The following is a 14,067-nucleotide window of genomic DNA, read 5'->3' as shown; positions in this document are numbered from 1 at the left end:
GGACAATAACCTGGGATTACTTCCTGTTCTGGTAAGATTCTTGGAAACTAGATACAGACACAGCCCATGCTGCTGAACAGGAGCACAACAATCTGTGATGTATCCTGTGAGCCCAAGGAACTGGACCTGAAAATGTAAACTGTATTACTAAAATAATTGCATTTATCACTCTTCAGGAAGATGGGAGTGATGGAGAAAGTGCTGGTCTGGGAGTTAGAAGTCCTGGAGTCACCAGAAGGTCTATGAGGACTTCTGGAAGGGATTCACTCTCTCAAAGCCTGGCTTTCCCATGTTAGTATCCCATGACCGTGGCATGCATGGCCCTCCTCCACCCTTGTGAATATGGCCCGCTCTGTCTGGAACACCCTAATCTCACTCCTCCTCCACCTCATCCAGATGCTCTCAGGATCTCTGAGTTGTCTTTTTTTTCTTAATTTATTTATTTTTGGATGTGTTGGGTCTTCGTTGCTGCGCGCGGGCTTTCTCTAGTTGTGGTGAGCGAGGGCTACTCTTCGTTGCGGTGGCTTCTCTTGTTGCGGAGCATGGGCTCTAGGCGCATTGGCTTCAGTAGTTGTGGCTCGCGGTCTCTAGAGCGCAGGCTCAGCAGTTGTGGCTCACGGGCTTAGCTGCTCTGCAGCATGTGGGATCTTCCTGGACCAGGGCTCAAACCCGTGTCCCCTGCATTGGCAGGCAGATTCTTAACCACTGCACCACCAGGGAAGCCCAGGATCTCTGAGTTTTAAACACAGTGTGTCCTCCCCCAGAACCGATATTTTTTCCCAAAGGTCAGTTGGCACACATGGACATAGACCTTTGGTCATCACCTGCTAACGTGTGGGCCATTTCCCTGGGTCACTTCCCACCACACTCCCGCATGGCAGGAGGGACAAGTATTAACCTCATTGTACAGATGAAGAAACTGAATCTTAGTGAGGTGAAGTGACTTGCTCCAGATCACAGAGCTGGGAAGGGGCCACTCAGCCCCACATCTACCTTGTCTGCTTCAAATCCAAGGTTATATCCTAGATAGCCTTATCATCTGCAGGGTATGTAGACTCTGAGGGACCTTCTGCACCCAGGGTCTGGGGAACAGTCCCCTTCAGGTAGAGGGGAGCCCTTAGGGAAAACCCCAGGATGTATCTAGAATCATCCAAAGATTATATCAGTGATTATATCAGTGAACAAAGCAGAAAGAACCCCATCTCTGTGGAATTTATGTTCTGGTGGAAGAAAGAGACAGTAAAGCAGTAAAGCATAAATGTAACAAGTAAGTAGATGATATAGTATTATTAAGAGGTAATAAGGGCTACTAAAAGAGAAAGAACGAAAAAAGGTAACAGGATGGGGGGAAGTGTTGCAATTTAAAATGAAGTGGTCAGCCATACTTTGCAATCAGGCTTACATGTGGCATGCTTTTCTCATTCCATCTTTATAAATCAGCAAAAAATGTTTTTTTGTTTGCTTATTCCACCAGTTCTACTGTGACATACTCTGCATATAAAGACATGTAGCAATAATGGGGGGGGGGGAGGGTAATCTCACAGTGTCTTTGGAAGGGCCAGAACTTGCCTTAAATCTTTCTCAACCAAATAAGTATTTTGTCTATTAGTGCTTGTGAGAATTTGAATGTAGGATGGGTTCACCTGCACAAAAGGAAAAGATTTTTATCACATTTTTTATATAGAAATAAAGTGAAGAGGTATGTAGTACATGAATGGTACAAAAATGGTATGTAGTACATGAATATGCCTTGTTTAATTACAGAAAATTCCAAAAGTTGTACTATATATATATTTTTTTTCCGTGTGGAAAGGCAGGAATGCTTTCCTGGACAGCAGATGAATGAGCAGTAGCTTTAGTTTGTTTGTATGTGGGTACAGTTGGAGCACTATGGATGTATGTATTCTGGACTACTTTGAGAGAAGTATTTAAATGTAACAAGGTTAAGTGAACTTGAGTTATAATATATTTGGGGAATCAGTTCAGTACAAATTGTGACTGTAAACATTGTACTGTAAATGTTTTGTAGTTTTCCCCCAATAAAACTTTTGGGGAAAAAAGTGGAAAAAAAAGTAAAAAAAAAAAGGAGTGGTCAGGGAAGGTCTCTCTGAAAGGTGACATCTGAGCAAAGACTTGAAGTTCAGAGACTGACTCCCGAGATATCTGGACAAAGAGGATTCCAGGCAGACAGAATTCTGAGCCAGTGCAAAGGCCCTGAGGCAGAAGCATTCTGAATGTGTGGGAGGAACAGCAAAGAGGACAGTGGCTGCAGCAGAGTCAGCTGGGGTCAAAGAGATTAGGGAAGGCAGGTCACAAACGGCCTCAAGGGTGACTGTAAGAACTCTTACTCTGAGTGAAATAGTAAGCCATGGGAGGGTCCCAAGCAAAGGAGTAACATGATCTGACTCACATTTTAAGACTAACTCTGGCTGCTGTATTGGGAGTAGATTGCAGGGAGAAAGGGTGGAAGCATCTGGGCCCATTAATATCAGCGGGTCAGGGAGAGGACAAGAAACCAGCAGAAGAATGGATGGAGAGTTAGGAGATAAATCAGAGTCTGTTTTCCTAGAAGCTACAACAAGAAAGACTATTTTTTTTTTATTGAACTATGGTTGATTTAAATATAGTGTTAGTTTCAGGCATACAGCAAAGTGATTCAGATATATATATCAGATTCTTTTCCACTATAGATTATCACAAGATATTGAATATAGTTCCCTGTGCTATACAGTACGACCTTATTGTTTATTTTATATATATAGTGATATGTATCTGTTAATCCCCAACTTCTAATTTATCCCCCCACCCCTTTCCCTTTTGGTAACCATAACTTTGTTTTCTGTCTGTGAGTCTGTTTCTGTTTTGTAAGTAAGTTCATTTGTATTATTTTTTAGATTCCACATATAAATGATATCATATATTTGTCTTTCTCTGTCTGATTTACTTCACTTAGTATGATACTCTCTCTCTAGGTCCATCCATGTTGCTGCAAATGGCAATATTCCTCTTTTTTTATGATGAATATTCCATTGTCTATGTGTATCACATCTTTATCTGTTCATCTGTCGATGGACACTAGGTTGCCTCTGTGTCTTGGCTACTGTGAATAGTGCTGCTATGATCACTGGGGTGCATGTATCTTCTCGAATTAGAGTTTTTGTCTTTTCTGAATGTATGCCTAGGAGTGGGATTGCTGGATCCTATGGTAGTTCTATTTTTAGTTTTTTGAGGAACCTCCATACTGTTTTCCATAGTGGCTATACCAAGTTAACATTCCCACCAACAGTGTAAGAGGGTTCCCTTTTCTCCACATTTTCACCAACATTTGTAACCTGTAGTCTTTTTCATGACAGCCATTCTTCTGAGAGGTGTGGTTTTGATTTGCATGTCTCTAATAATTAGTGATGCCGAGCATCTCTGGGGCCTTTACTGGCTGTTTTCTTTCTCTGGAATGACTTCCCTCCAGCATCCCTCCTCAGAGAAGCTGCCTCTCTGAGATGCTGTCCCATCCCCGTTTAATCTCTTTCTGTGCATGTCGCACTGTGTGGAGTGATCTTATTTCATTTGTCTACTTCTCTGTGTGCCCTGCCCCCTCCGCTTCCACTGCTAGAATCTAAGCTTCAGGAGGCCAGGGACCTTCTCTGTCTTGTTCCTTTAGGTATCATCAGTGTCTAGAACAGTGCCTGGAACATTTTAAGCTCATAATAAATATTTGTTGCATGAATGAAGAAGTCCCTGATTTCCCCTGACCAGGAGACCAAGGACCCATATTACACAGGTAGTGAATGGCAGAGCTGGGATCTGACCCCATAATTACCAAAGGCATGGCTCCTCTCTCCATGTCACTTTGCCTAGGGAACCTGGAAAAGCACATCCGTCCCGTTTTCTGTTTCTTGATCCCAAGTTTTATGACCTTGCCTTTGGTTCCCATGTGGGATCACAACGGCCATCCCTCTAGGTCAAGTACTAATGGTTGAGTTGCAATGAGATAGAATCTCCTTAGCTGTTTTTCTTCATTCTAAGATGGCTACTTTTTCCCATTTCAGCATTTCTCCAATTGTAATGCTTTTTCAAAAAAATTTTCTTAAATTTATTGATGCTTGATTTGTGACCCAAGATGTGATCTATCCTGGAGAATGTTCTGTGTGCACTTGAGAAGAAAGTGTAATCTGCTGTTTTTGGATGGAATGTCCTATAAATATCAATTAAATCTATCTGGTCTATTGTGTCATTTAAAGCTTGTGTTTCCTTATTAATTTTCTGTTTGGATGATCTGTCCATTGGTGTAAGTGAGGTGTTAAAGTCCCCCACTATTATTGTGTTACTGTCGATTTCCTCTTTTACAGCTGTTGGCAGTTGCCTTATGTATTGAGGTGCTCCTATGTTGGGTGCATATATATTTATAATTGTTATATCTTCTTCTTGGATCGATCCCTTGATCATTATGTAGTGTCCTGCCTTGTCTCTTGTAACATTCTTTATTTTAAAGTCTATTTTAACTGATATGAGTATTGCTACTCCAGCTTTCTTTTGATTTCCATTTGCATGGAATATCTTTTTCCATCCCCTCACTTCCAGTCTGTATGTGTCCCTAGGTCTGAAGTGGGTCTCTTGTAGACAGCATATATATGGGTCTTGTTTTTGTATCCATTCAGCAAGCCTGTGTCTTTTGACTGGAGCACTTAATCCATTCATGTTTAAGGTAATTATCGATATATATGTTCCTATTACCATTTTCTTAATTGTTTTGGTTTGTTTTTGTAGGTCCTTTTCTTCTCTTGTGTTTCCTACTTAAAGAAGTTCCTTTAGCATTTGTTGTAGAGCTGGTTTGGTGGTGCTGAATTCTCTTAGCTTTCGCTTGTCTGTAAAGCTTTTGATTTCTCCGTTGAATCTGAATGAGATTCTTGTTGGGTAGAGTAATCTTGGTTGCAGGTTCTTCCCTTTCATCACTTTAAGTACAGCATGCCATTCCCTTCTGGCTTGTAGAGTTTCTGCTGAGAAATCAGCTGTTAACCTTATGGGAGTTCCCTTGTATGTTATTTGTCATTTTTCCCTTGCTGCTTTCAGTAATTTTTCTTTGTCTTTAATTTTTGCCAATTTGATTACTATGTGTCTCAGCATGTTTTTCCTTGGGTTTATCCTGTATGGGACTCTCTGTGCTTCCCGGACTTGGGTGGCTATTTCCTTTCCCATGTTGGGGAAGTTTTCGACTATAATCTCTTCAAATATTTTCTCGGGTCCTTTCTCTCTCTCTTCTCCTTCTGGGACCCCTATAATGAGAATGTTGTTGCATTTAATGTTGTCCCAGAGGTCTCTTAGGCTGTCTTCATTTCTTTTCATTCTTTTTTCTTTATTCTGTTCCGCAGCAGTGAATTCCGCCATTCTGTCTTCCAAGTCACTTATCTGTTCTTCTGCCTCAGTTATTCTGCTGTTGATTCCTCTGGTGTATTTTTCATTTCAGTTATTGTATTGCTCATCTCTGTTTGTTCTTTAATGCTTCTAGGTCTTTGTTAAACATTTCTTTTTTTTTTTTTGCAGTACGCGGGCCTCTCACCACTGTGGCCTCTCCCGCTGCAGAGCACAGGCTCTGGATGCGCAGGCTCAGCGGCCACGGCTCACAGGCCCAGCCGCTCCGTGGCATGTGGGATCCTCCCAGACCGGGGCGCGAACCCGCGTCCCCTGCATTGGCAGGTGGACTCTCAACCACTGCGCCACCAGGGAAGCCCATTTGTTAAACATTTCTTGCATCTTCTCGATCTTTGCCTCCATTCTTTTTCTGAGGTCCTGGATCATCTTCACTATCATTATTCTGAATTCTTTTTCTGGAAGGTTGCCTATCTCCACTTTGTTTGGTTGTTTTTCTGGGGTTTTATCTTGTTTCTTCATCTGGTACATAGCCCTATGCCTTTTCATCTTGTCTTTCTGTGAATGTGGTTTTTGTTCCACAGGCTGCAGGACTGTGGTTCGTCTTGATTCTTGTAATGCATTTTACAATTGATGAGTACTTAACATAGTTTCCTTTCCCTCTTGAAAGCTCTTATAAACCTAGGGTGTATCCTGCAGTAATGATGTCCTAGAATTTGGAAGTAAATTGCAGTGGAAACTCTGTGTTGGTTTCCAGAAAGCAGTGGTACTTGGAATAAATGGTGGAAATTTCTCTCTTTCCCTTGGGTTGTATTCTTTCTGTTTAACACAGATACTGTAAAGAGCAGCATCAGATATTTATTTTGGTGTTAATGGTATATTGTTTTTCTCCTTGTCTATCTTCCTGATAGGATCTGGGAATTGAATAACACAAGAACATAAAAATATATCTAGATTTGTTCTGACAAGTTTCATATCACTGAATATACTTGGAGGAGGAGAAAATTTGACCTTAAGAAAAATTACATTGAGAAATCCAGCTGCTATTATAAAATCCATGCAGCACAGAGAAAATGATGCTTCGTGTATTGTGGTACCCATGTAATTTATGTCAACAGAAAGCCAATAACTTCATCATGATCTGAAAGTAAATTTCAGTTGCGAGATCTTGGGCTCTCTCCTGATCTGATAGAAGGAAGCATGCTGTATAAACTTTCAGTTCCCAAAAGAACTTTTGGTGGGAGGTGGGGGGAGGGGAAGACAGATGGTTCTCAGATTGCTCTGATTTCTCATCAGCCATCACCAAAGGCTGCCAGGCATTTGACAGAGAGAGAAGATTTATGCAGGAGCATCACGGAGGTAACTGAAAACAGAAAATATGATTTTAATAAACATTCTTCCTAAAACTAAGGATGTCATTTTAAATTGACATGTTGAAATTGATGTTTCTCCAACAAATGTAGATTCATCCGGTCTTTTAAAAAAAAAAAATCCAATCTTGATGCAAGTTGCTTAATTAGCCTTTGGACTTTGGATTCCCAGTCTGGATCTGGCAGGTATTAATAACGTTTGTCTGGAACCACAGTTGTGCAACAATTATTGCATACTTTTATTTTCTGTCGGTTGAATTATGTTTTGAGTGTGTACCCCATCCTACTGGCTGGCGGGCAGTGACCTCAGCCATCTGCTCCACACTGGACCACCGTTCTAGGGTCTTGTGAAGTCAAGTCCCGGGGAGCGTCCTTTAGTGACCAGCTCCCATGGGGTCACTGCTGACACATCCACCATCCAAGCCCACTTCTCTGCTGCCCCCTTGCCACTCTAGGGCCTGGGAACCCTTTGTACAGCTGTCCATATTCTTATCTCCATGGTCAACTGATTATTCTTCTTTGGAGTCCTGACCTTTTACCATGTCTCTACTTGGAAGCCTGGGGCTCCCAAGGCCTATAGAATTCTGTTTCCTCAAGCCAGGAAGAATCTCTTTGTATGGCTTGAGGGAGCCCTTCCTTCCTCCTTCCCTCTCTGAAAACTCCTTTCTCCTTCCCTATAACCTCCGTAGATCCTCCAAATTCTCCCTCAGGCAGGGCTGGGATTAAGGTGAGGGGAATGAGGTATTCTCCTCAGCCATTAAATTTATGAGTACAACCTTAAAAACTGTGATTTTAGGGGGTATTTATTATTTTTTTAATTAATTTATTTATTTTTGCGGTACGCAGGCCTCTCACTGTTGTGGCCTCTCCCTTTGCGGAGCACGGGCTCCGGACGCGCAGGCTCAGCGGCCATGGCTCACGGGCCCAGCCGCTCTGCGGCATGTGGGATCTTCCCGGACCGGGGCACAAACCTGTGTCCCCTGCATCGGCAGGCAGACTCTCAACCACTGAGCCACCAGGGAAGCCCTATTTTGATTTTTTAAAACTATTGCATTAAAATGTTATTTGATCTTGATTATTAAGTTTTGTGATGGCTCCTTAAATTTTGCAGCTGAAGAGACTGCCTCACCCTAATCCTGGCCATGGTTTTTGGAAACAAAAGCAGAAGAAGACCCTATGGCTTGCATCTCTTTTTGTCTTGCTGTGTACCCTGAAACCAGTTTGAATTGAGGGAAAGAGGGAGGGGACATGCAGGGCAGATGAATCATAAATTAATATCTCAGGATACTACCTGGCCACACACAAGTAGAGGGCTGGGCTCTGTCTCAAAGGCTCCTTCCAGCTCTCACGCCTGGTGCCTCTAATACTGAGGAGAGGATGAGATGGCAGTTGGTGATTCATAGACAGATGTACAGAAAGGGAGATACCTGTTCCCTCACCCACCTTAGTCATCAGCAGCAATTAAAATTGCTTTTCAGCTCAGATTCTTCACCAATCAACAAAGGCTTGCTGGCTAGAAACATCCCAGCAGAGATAACAGTGGTCTCTGATCTGTTGGATGCCTCTTAGTTTCCATTTCCTCTTTTCTCTGAGGCTCATCTGTTGACTTTCTGCTTGTGGCCCTGGGCCGCTCTGCACTTTTGCACTCATTAAAAAACAAAAACAAAACTGCTTTTTCCTGAAGAGTCTCCATTCCCCAAAATGCCATCAGCGAAGTTTGATTCTATTTTTTTAAATTAATTTATTTCTTTTATATTTTGACTGTGTTGGGTCTTCGTTGCTGCATGTGGGCTTTCTCTAGTTGCGGCGAGCGGGGGCTACTCTTCATTGTGGTGCGTGGGCTTCTCATTGCGGTGGCTTCTCTTGTTGCGGAGCACGGGCTCTAGACACACAGGCTTCAGTAGTTGTGGCTCGTGGGCTCTAGAGCGCAGGCTAAGTAGTTGTGGTGCACGGGCTTAGTTGCTCCGCGGCATGTGGGATCTTCCTGGACCAGGGCTCGAACCCACGTCCTCTGCATTGGCAGGCAGATTCTTAACCACTGCACCAACAGGAAAGCCCAAGGCACTTTTCTTAACTCAAGTGTACAATTATCTATAGAAGCTGCATCTTTGACCAATGTCACGAAGTTGCAAGTAAGGTGAGCAGGTAGAAGGGGGTGCATTGCTAGGTCATGGGGGGCGCTCACAGAAGAGGTTTTCCTGAGAAAACCCGGGGTCACGGTACAGACTCTCCAGCTTCGCTGACTCTCTGAGGCCCAGCAGCCTTGAACCGGGTGTCACCCCCCAGCCTCCCACGTACAGCTAGCTTCACCCCAGCTTCCTGGGGCTCCCTGCCTGGCATCTGTGGGTGTCAAGGTGCCCACTCTGGCTCCCGGGTCCCCGTTACCCTGTAGCTTGTCTCCTCAGAGCCAGCAGGGCCAGTCTCTCAGGGGTCCATTTCCAAACTCCTGGGAAAGGACTTGGATCGGCCCAGTGTGGGTCAGGGGTTCACATCTAGCCCCCGCCACTGTGTCTGATGGTGGTGGAAGATCACAGGGTAAAGGGCTGCCCCTTTGGGAGGACAGTGGGGTTTCCTAAGAAGAGGAGGGTATGGGCTGGGCAGGAAATACTGGGTCTCTCTGTTGCCACCCCTAAATGCCACTTCCTGCTTTCTGTCCATGGCTCAGGGGCACACCCCTGGTAAGCTCCCCTTTCAAGGAAAAATGATCCTCTTCTGATGGTCCACCTCCCTGGTCTTCTCTGTTTTGGGTTCTGAGGCTGATGTATTGCTTAGAGAGACCTTTCCCACACCACGATTAAATATTAAAAATTTTTCCTATGTGTACCTTTATTAAACACTTAAACAGTAAATATTTCATCGATCCAGAATTAATTTTCATGCAAGGATTTAGGTAGGAAATTCAGATTTATTTTTCCCCCCAGGTGGCTAGCCAGCTGCCCTGACACACTTTTTTTGACTTATCCATTGTTTTTTCCTTTTAAAGAGTACCTCATTAGTTACATACTGAATTTCCTTATGCTTTAAGTCTGTAACTAGAGTACACAGATCTTCTTCAACTTATGATGGGGTTGTGTCCCAATAAACCCATATTATAAGTTGAAAATATCTTAAGTTGAAAATGCATTTAATACCCCTACCCTACTGAACATCATAGCTTAACCAAGCCTAGCTTATATGTGCTCAGAACACTTATATTAGCCTACAGTTGGGCAAACTCACCTAAAACAAAGCCCATTTTATGATAAAGTGTCAAATATCTCATGGAATTTATGGAAAGTGTACTGTACTGAAAGTGAAACGTGGGATGCTTGTCTGGGTACAGAATGTCTATAAGTGTATCTACCTTCATGATCAGGTGGGTGACTGGGAGCTACCTCTGCTCAGCATCACGAGAGAGGATCTATCACACATCACACACATCACTAACCCGGATAAAGATCACAATTCAAAATGTGAAGTAAAAAAATAAGTTTCTACTGAATGCATATGTCTACGCCCCACCATAAAGTCGAAAAATCATGTTGAAGCATTGTAAGCCAGGCACCATCTGTATTCTGTTTCATTAACCTGTTAACCCATGTGCCAGAGTCACCATGCTTTAATGACTACAGGCTGCTTCTTTTACACCGTGGAGTTGTTTTGTACATCCCACGGTTATTCTGATTGCTCATCCTCATAGAGGAGACTGGACCCTGGGGCAGGTTCCCCTCTCCACAGAGTGAGGCCCTTTGCCATGGGAGTGCCTGCTTTGTGTTGGGCGTTTCCCCTCCATGCCCACTTCAGCTGACCAGAGCTGCCAGGCTCACGGTCCCCTCATCAACCAGCCCAGCTGCCCATGCGGGAGCCATTCTCAGCAGGGCCCGAGCACCTGAGCTTGCTCCCCACAGGTTCAGTGCACGGGTGAGCTGTGGGAGAGTGAGGTCACCCTGCCAAGGACCACATTCCATCTGGCCCTGACAGCAGGGTAAGGTGCCATTCTTCTAGGACTTGCTTTTGCTAGGACTGTACCCCTTCCCCATCTCTAGCCACGTTGGCTCAGCGTTGAAAGACAGGTGAAAAGATGGGTGAAAGCCAGGTTCCTGGGATCACGTTACTTAACTTCCAGTTGGACCCTTCTTAGAAGCCTGTTTAGCAGACAGTGAAAAGGCTGACACTACTTCTAGGGTCCCCTTTGTCTGTAATTTTCCAGTTTTTAAGTTTTAAGCATGTGTTTGCTCCCCTTCTGGTTTCCTGTTGCAATTTAGAATTTTTGACCCTAAGTTCATTTAGTTACTTTGATGGAGACTTCAGAAATGGGAGAAGAGAATTAAATGCACAGACTTGATTACCCCGTGGATGGGAGATTCTATACTTTTTTAAAGGGAATAATGGGAATATAAATGATCCCTTTCCTTAAAGGCAGTATTTCTAAAATGTGGGTCTGTGATAGGTTGTATGATTTGTCCACAACTTTACTTTCCCTCCTGGCCCTTGTCCTGGCTTCCCTCACCCTCCGTGGGAGGTACATCTATCCCTGCCCTGTTGATATTGGCCATGTGACTTGCTTTGGCCAATAGGATGTGAGCAAATATGATGTGAGCAGAGGCTTTAAATGTGCTTACCTGTTTAACTTGGCCTCTTGTGCTTCTGCCATCTGCCACAAAAAGAGCATGAGCTGGCTCAAAGACGAGAGACACCAGGAGCAGACCGGAACCTGGCCTGCAGTCCACAGCAGAGTGGCTCCAACTGACCTGCAGACCGGTGGATGAGAAAAACAAATGATTATTGTAAGCCACTGGAAATTGGGGGTTGTTTGGTACACAGCACAGTACTATTGCAGCCAAAACCTGACTAATACTGAGTCATATATGGATCCGTTTTAGAGAAAGAAATTTCTAGCATACCCTCTGTATGCTTTACGTAAGTCCTTCAACAAATAATACTGTATATATGTGTATACTGGGGAGAGGGATAGTAATAGGAAGACCAGTTAGAAGAAGTAAATCATTTTATATAACGAAACTTAAATATTTCAAACAATACTAGGCATACATTTCTTATTCGTATAATTCATACACGACCATAAAAGCAAAACAAAATTACAAGTTAACTTCAAATAAAGCTACATCAATAACCTTCATCAACTCAGTGGGAGGGACAATGCTTCCACTAAATTGTCTTTGCACTGCACCTATGCTCCTTGCTGTTCTATCTCAGATTCTTCTGGGTCAGGTGTGTCAGAGCCTTGCGATGACGGAATTCCCACAGCCCTTCTCTACAGTCGCTATGGAGCTCGCAGCTGAGTCCTTTGGCTTTTACTTCTTAGTGTAACTGCTTCCTTAGGAAGTCAGTCCACCTCTGTTCTGTTTCACTAACAGGCAACAATTAAAACAGTAGTACTGGACACAACCAAGCAATATCCTAACAAATGTGAAACAAAGGCCTGGAATGTGGTTTGATGTTTTTCCCTTCATTTATCAGGCTGATGGCCCGGCATATGTATGTATTAACTTTTTAAGGCTATCATAGAAACAAAAACACGTGCAAAGAGTTCAGAAATCCTGACGAGAATGTCAAATCCTCAGCCTACTCACCCAGTTTGGGACCCGCCGCATTAAAGCTTTCTGCTGATGTCGCTCAAGACAAAGAGACAAACCAGACTTTTCACAGTCTGGGCAGCAGGTGGCGCTCATGACATTTAGAACCACACGGGGGGCCTCAGTACTTCGTGCATCAGTCTGTTTCGGATACGGTTTGCTGGTGTTGCATTGCAGTGAGTTTGTTGTTTTAAAATCTTTTTAAAACACCCCCTCTGCACGACCTTATCTGGACTGAGTCAGCCAAATTTAGCCCAATGTAGCACAGGCTGGTGACTGGGCTGCTATTTGGTCCTTGGGCTATGTTCTATTTTTTTTTTTTAGACACAGGCAGGCGGCTTCTCCAAGCTGGTCTCCTCCAGAGCCCTGCACCTGCAGGGGTGTGAGTCCTTTCTGCTCTGCTCTTCCATCAGTCTAAGGGGCATCTAAAAGGGCATCTGTGGCAATTTTACCCTTAGCAACATGCATCACCTTCAATCGTGTGGAGATCACAAGATATTTTATCTTCAACTTGTATGTGGCCTCAACCACTCTAAGCCTTGGTTTTCCGTTCGGTAACTTGGAATAGCAGCATGTTCGTAAAGAATGGCCACTTACAGGATGCCTCACTTATATAAGGAAAATCACCCTGAGTTCTTCAGGACGGATAAAATACAGAATCAATAGTAAAATTTAAGCAATCACCTTGTTCAGCTGAACGTTTAATGCCCAGGGAGGAGAAAGAAAATTGCTCAAGGGAGCACAATAGGTAGGTAGAGTGCTCAGGTCTTTTCTCTCCCAATGCAGTGTTTAAAAAAATCTGTAATGGATATTTTCCCCCATTGCTGCTGCAACTCTACGCACGCTGCTGGGCCTGCACTGTGTCGGGGCTTCTCACCTGGGTCTGTCCTGCCCAGGTAATTTCTAGTGTTGAGAACAATTGAGACCACACTCTAGAAAGAGAATATTATATATATTCAGTCTTCATTAACCTAACCCAAATCTGGGGTGTCCTAAAGTGTGGAAGTATAGCCAATAGGATATTACATTTTATAATTTGCAGATGGCTTTGATGACATATATATTTATCTATGCTTCCAGATTTTAGGGACACTCATAGCAAGTATTGCTTTTTTTTTTTTTTTAATGTCAAGGGCTATTTAACATACAATAAAACGCACTGATCTTAAGTGTTTAGTGTGATGAGTTTTGACAATCGAGTAATTGCTTTCTGAGAACACAAATGAAGTCTAAAGGGGGGTGGAGTAGCACAATTTGTATCTGAGGGAGAGAAAATTGCTCTCTTCAGGCCTGTCTGGGAAGGGAGAAACACTGACATCCCAGAGCCCCTGTCAGTTCTCCTGGGCTTCTCCCAGACCTCCCACAGCTTGTGGGAGAAGATGCGTAAGCCAATTTTATTGAGATCTCAAAAGACAAGGTGACCACACGCAAGAGCTGTAGCTGTGTGTGAATCACAGGCTCTGATTTGTACTCCCAGGGCCCTCACTAAGGATCTGGGAGTCACCTTTCACTAACGTAGCAAACACCAGGCCTGTCTAGGTCCACTGTGGGGACTCTGTGTGGCTCCGGGCTTTAAATGCTTGAATTTTAGTTCCTCATTTCTGAGTCTTTGTCTTCAGTCTCCATCTTATGTTTCCTCCTGTGTCCCGCTTATTCTAGTGGCAGGTTTCTACAAAGTCTGTTTCTGCCAATATGTTTAGGGTGGTGTGAATCTGAATCTGTCACTGAGGGTGGGCAGGGAGGATCACCTTTCTTTA

The 14,067-nt window shown here is 43.6% G+C and overlaps 1 long non-coding RNA gene across 2 annotated transcripts in view; it reads right to left on the bottom strand.

The window, feature by feature from the left end:
- The window catches only part of LOC307192427, a 76,759-nt gene that overhangs the window by 13,367 nt on the left and 49,325 nt on the right, over window positions 1–14,067 (bottom strand). For both annotated transcript variants that reach the window (XR_013830066.1, XR_013830067.1), the window contains one exon: window positions 11,336–11,464. This is a non-coding gene — a long non-coding RNA (uncharacterized lncRNA). The remainder of the gene's footprint in view (window positions 1–11,335; window positions 11,465–14,067) is intronic.

This window comes from Stenella coeruleoalba (assembly GCF_951394435.1).
Source record: "Stenella coeruleoalba genome assembly, chromosome: 10".
In the NCBI taxonomy this organism is placed as follows: Eukaryota; Metazoa; Chordata; class Mammalia; order Artiodactyla; family Delphinidae; genus Stenella; species Stenella coeruleoalba.
Note: the sequence above shows the minus strand (reverse complement) of the source record. Positions and strands in the feature narration are given on the sequence as shown.